Genomic DNA, 6,000 nt, shown 5'->3' on the forward strand with positions numbered 1-6,000 from the left:
GAAATAGCTCCCTTATGAGGGTTCTCATCCCTCACAGAAGCTCCCTTTCAGAGGTTCCTAGGGCTGGAGGGGAGGGCAGTGTCAGGGACCGGCTGAATGAGGAAGAGTGGTGGGCCATAAGCAGAAGCTTCATTCATTTCATAGTAGATTCCCAAGGAGGAAATAGAAGAAGAAGACATGGACGCCAGATCATGGGGGTGCAACACTGGGGAACAGTCTGGGGAAGGGCTGAGCTAGAAGCAGGAGAACTGAGCCATCAATGAGAGTCTGAAGGAGGAGGATCTTCCAGGACAGGGCTGGAGGCTGGGAGTCTGAATGTCAGCACAGACTAAGACAGAGGGGTCAGAGATTGACCCTTCTACTCAGCAGCTGGACCGTCCCAGTCCTGCTGGCTCTCGTCCCCCTCTGACACCGCACTCAGAAGAGTCCTGAACATACAGGCCCAGAGGAGGAGCCCACCCCCTCGGCGCAGTTTCCATCTGCTTGGGAGGGATCCATATTGAGATGCTAGACAGGGAAGGGTGGGGACAGTGGTCAGTTTCAGGAATGCCTTGTCAGGAGCCAGGCCCTGTGACTGGTAAGGCCTCGCAGGACTGGAGCCTTCCTGAGTTTGGCCTGGAAGGGCAAGGTGTGGCCGCTCAGGTGAGGCTTGACAGAAGACTCGTAGCACCTGGTGGCAAGGGCTGGGAGGGGTATATAAGACCAGCATTTCCCTCTGACTCTTTGCCATGACAACACACTACCCACCTAGCTGTCTTCAGCTTCCTGACTCCTGGTTTCCTGACCCTCGGACTCTTGGCTTCCTGACTCCTAGTTTCCTGATTCGTGGGGTGTTATGTACTGAGTTGAATAGGATCCAAACTGCAGCAGTCTGATTGGTCCTAGAACAATAGGATCCAAAATGCAGCAGTCTGATTAGTCCTAGAACAATACAGCAGTATGATTGGTTGGCAGGAACCACCCAATCATGCTCCAGATAGAAGTGAATCCACAACCTGATTGGCTTACAGTAGAATTCCGGAATTAGGCAATCATGTGCAGCCCATTGTGTAAATAATGTATATAAAGCAGATACTTTGAGGGGACTTTTATTCATTCCTCCTCACCAATATGAGCTGAATAAAGAGCATGAAATCACTTTGCGACTCTGAGTATATTTCATGGACTCTTGGCTTCCTGACCCGGGACTGCTGATTCCTGCTTCCCGACCTCTACCCCGGTCCCGACGTACCAAGCTGGGATTCTGACTGCCTGTAACCCGGACCGTGACACGCCTTAAGCTAAATGAGATGAGACAGAGGAACTCTGCTATGCTTTCTGTGAACAAAAGCTAATTGCATTTCATGTCTCACATTCTTTCCTGTCCTGAGGATGACCTGTGCACACCTGACAGCTCCTTGACAGGCAGGGCAGGTGGAAAAAGCCACCCGCTGGTGACCAGTGCAGAGTCTCTCACCTCCAGGAGCAGCGGGTCCTGGTTTGCTGCCTATGGCTAAATGGGAATGTGATGCCCTGCCACCAGCAGAGCCTCCCATGCCTGGGTTGCGTGGCGATGCCCATGAAGTGGCAGCAAGGTCTCGTGAGATCTCATGGAGTGCATGAGATCTCACGAGATTTTGTGGGCTTATGCTGCCTGAGGTGGCTGCCTCAGCCCACCTCACAGGCTCACCCCTTTCTCCATATTGCTAATTCCAGTAAAACAGAAATGTCCCTTCCATGGCCGCCATTTTGTAACTGGCACCTCCAGCATTCAAAATTCACACTGTGCCAACTAGTCCAAAAAGGTGGGTGACCACTGTTTTAGCAGAGGTTCAGACCATGGGGATCCAAAGTTCAGCCCAAAAATCTGTCTCCCGGGGGTGGGGGGTGGGGGTGGGAATGAAACCTAAACATGAAAGGGGAAGAAAGGAAACCAAATAAATTATGGGAAATAGGAAATGAAAGAGAACTGTGCTGCTCTTCCGATTGGCCACTATGGTGGGAAAGTGAGTGGAAATAATGTACCTAATTAAATACAGTTAAATATGGCAAAGAGAAGTAAAGTGCTGTTGGAGAAAATAAAAATTGCTGAAATAAGGCCCAAGACTCCAGAAGCGGAACTGAGAGGGCTGGAAATGGCTCTACTGCTAAATGGGGAAATCATCTAGACTAGAATTAGCTAGATTATTTCCATTTGGAAATTATGGTTAATTGTTCACACTCTTAAAATTACCTTTTGCTTCTAAAAATATATATATATCCATAAAAACCATGAATGTACTGCTTGTAGGAAAAATGAATTTAATTCTGGTTTTAACTATTTTTATCAATTTAATTCCTATATTTATATAGGAATTATATAGTAAGTTTTCAACTTTTTCAGATCCAGGGCCCACCTGCAATCCAAACAAGCATTTGGGAGCCATTTTATTAATGCTTTACCACACATTCGTTATGCTGGCAATATTACTGTTGCAACTCACCTTAGGTGAGTCTACAATACAGCAGTGGGTTCTTTCCCACTAGTTGAAGACCAATGGTCTAAGCAGTTTATTTGAAAACCTGTTAGTCTTCCCATCCCCCGTTTCCTTTCCACAGTACCCAGAGAGTTGGCTGGGCCAGGAATCAAGTTCCAGAGGTTAGAGGGCAGATATTCACTTGGTGGTAGCAGTGAAGTCCAAAGTAGGAGGGACTGGGTTAGCAGGTTTGCTAGCCTCTCCTCTTATGGGGCAGGCTACTGTCTTAGACAGATATGATTCATAAAGGTGGATAGCTCAGTTGGTTAAAGTGTGGTGCTAATAACACCAAGGTTGCAGGGTCGGGATAGCTGCATATTCCTGTTACGATATGGATACAATGCTGCTGCAAACTGCTAGCTTGAAAAGTAAACATGATGGGAATGTTGGGACTGTCCGTGGGAAACAGAGGGGCAGTCAATTCACAGTGCGAAGCACCAGAATTAGCTCAGAGTGTAATATGAGCTCTTCCGTTTGTTCCTGTCCAGGAAGTGCAGGAAGTGTTTGTCACTACACTGCTGGAGTTTGAAGAGAGCAGTCATGTTTTTTGTAACGCTGCAAAGACAGAAATAAAGGCATGTAAATACGTTTCTGTCTATCTCTTTCCCCTGCCAGGGGGCAGGAAAGAGGGGGTGTGTTCTTCCCATGTTTGAGAAGAATCGCCGATCGAGACCTTGCCTGCGCTTGCTGGGGAATGCAGCCAGGGAGGTCAACAGGGAATCAAGCCGGGTGCCTGGGATTGTTGCCAGTTTCTCCTGGTATGGGCTTGAATTCCAACAATTCCTGCATTGCAGAGGGTTGGACTAGAGGATCCTCAGGGTCCCTTCCAACTCTGTGATTCTATGATTTGAAATACTGCTATCAGGAAATATTTTCCAATTGAAGTGTATTTTACATTGAAGACAGATTGATGCCTGCTAAATGAAGAATCAGCTATTAAACATTCTCATCGTTTTTGGATCTCTTACACTGAACAGAGTTGCTTTGTTGGGTGGTTCTTTCCCCTCCTAGTGTTACTGTTCTTCTCAAGCAGAAGGAGCTCATGGGGTGGAGAGGAACTGTTACGCTAGCTTCCTGGCAGGTGGGCCATGGTTGCTCACTGGGAGAGAGAGTGGTGAGGTCAGTGCAGTGCAAACACACTGGCAGGAATACTGGATTGGCTCCTCCAACGTGTTTGTTCTATGCTGGCCTCCACATTGCCTCACGCTTTCCCTTTGTGGTTAGCAACAGTAATCCATCTGCCAGGAAGCTAGCCTATGGTTCTGCCCCAGCCAGTGAGCTGCTTCTGTTTTTGTGGTATATATGGGAGAACTGAGGTTGCAATTGTAACTTATCCAAGGGAGGCGATGATTAAGATCCTGTCTCCCAAACCATGATGCTGTCAACTAGGCTAAATGGCTCTTGTTAATATTGAATGGTGAGGGGTGGGTGGGTTGACTGGATGAATGAACGCTTGGAATAGTGAAATCAACGCTTCAAATATCTGCCGAGCGATTCTACAGAAATAGCAGAAGGAGAGCCAATTAGAATGAAACCGGCTCTGCTTGCATATAGCCAAGATGGGAGGGTTTGCCAGGCTATCAAAGGCAGCATGGGAGTCCCCAACAGGAAAGAGTAATTCCACATGCCAATGGGAATGTCACATTGACGGGAAGAGACATTCAAAAGGCAAGCTGAACATCGCGGTGTTGCTTTTCCCCTGTAGCTTTTGGCTTGGCTCTCCTCCTTGAGTCACTTGCAGCCAGTAGGACTTCTGATTGTTCTCCTGAGTGGGGTAAAAATGTCAGAGCTCACTGTACGAGAGCATGTTGGAAATAAATAGCAACCATGGGGGAAATGGTAGGTAAATGTCATTTTTGATTACTTGATTGTCTTGAGAAAGAAAGAAAGAAATGCATGGAGGGAAAATAACACTTGACAAGCTTCTGAAAAGAAGTGATGTGGAATTTGCTTCAAGACTCCCTCTAGCACAAGCAGTCGTTCACAAAGCAGTGAAGCACAGTTTCAGCACGGGGCAAAGTGTTTTGAGCAAAGGACCATGGCATTCAGGCTGTCCACCAATCCTAAGAACCAATAAATAAGACTGCAATATGCAGACATAGTGCTGTTCTACTAATCTGTGGTGTGACCACATTTGGAATATTGTGTAAAGTTCTGGTTGCCTCACCTCAGAAAGGATATTGCAGAGTTAGAAAAGGGCAGCCAAAATGATCAAGAGCAATTCTTCTGCAGCGTTTCAGACTTTCAAGTTTGTAAGGCAAGTAAGAGGTGGCACGGTCCATAAAATTATGCATGGCATAAAGGAAGAGGATACAGAAATGTTGTTCTCCCTCTCTCATAACACTAGATATTGTGGGCACACAATGAAGCTGAATGTTGGAAGATTCAGGATAGACAAAAGAAAGGACTTCTTAATGTAGCCCATCGTTAAACTGTGGAACCACAGAACTTGCAGCGATGACTACCAACTTGTTGTTGTTGTTTAGTCGTGTCCGACTCTTCGTGACCCCATGGACCAGAGCATGCCAGGTACTCCTGTCTTCCACTGCCTCCCGCAGTTTGGTCAAACTCATGCTGGTAGCTTCGAGAACACTGTCCAACCATCTCGTCCTCTGTCGTCCCCTTCTCCTTGTGCCCTCCATCTTTCCCCAAATCAAGGTCTTTTCCAGGGAGTATTCTCTTCTCATGAGGTGGCCAAAGTATTGGAGCCTCAGCTTCAGGATCTGTCCTTCCAGTGAGCACTCAGGGCTGATTTCCTTCAGAATGGATAGGTTTGATCTTCTTGCAGTCCATGGGACTCTCAAGAGTCTCCTCCAGCACCATAATTCAAAAGCATCAATTCTTTGGCGATCCGCCTTCTTTATGGTCCTGCTCTCACTTCCATACATCACTACTGGGGGAACCATAGCTTTAACTATACGGACCTTTGTTGGCAAGGTGATGACTACCAACTTGGATGGCTCTAAAAGAGGATTAGGGAAATTCATGGAGCATTAAAGCTATCAGTGGCTACTAGCCATGATGGCTATACTCTGCCTCCACTGTCAGAGGCAGTAATGCTTCCGAGTACCAGGGCTGAAAACTGCAGGAGGGCAGATTGCTTTTCTACCCTGGTCTTGCTTGAAGGTTTCCACAGGCATCTGGCTGGCCACTCGAGGAACAGGATGCAGGACCAGTGGTGTAGCATGGGTTGCCAGAGCCTGGGGCTGTGCGGAAGGGTGGGTGGGAGGGGAACAGACAGAATATACATGCACATTCAACTGCCTAATGGTATCTGCATCACCCAGAAGATCATAGCTGCAGAGATAAGAAAAGAAGAGTTGTTCCATTGTCTGGAGATGTCACTTCACAAGGAGAAGCTGTTTTCAGTGGAGTCCAGTGATGGAAGTGCACAGCTGTATTGAGGCAGCACTGGGTGTTGAAATTTTGCACCCCTAACCATTTTGTGCCTGGGGCAACCGCTCCTGTGGGCTCCCCCCTCCCCCACTACGCCATTGTGCAGGAC

Source organism: Podarcis filfolensis, assembly GCF_964270895.1.
Source record: "Podarcis filfolensis genome assembly, chromosome: 1".
Taxonomy (NCBI): domain Eukaryota; kingdom Metazoa; phylum Chordata; class Lepidosauria; order Squamata; family Lacertidae; genus Podarcis; species Podarcis filfolensis.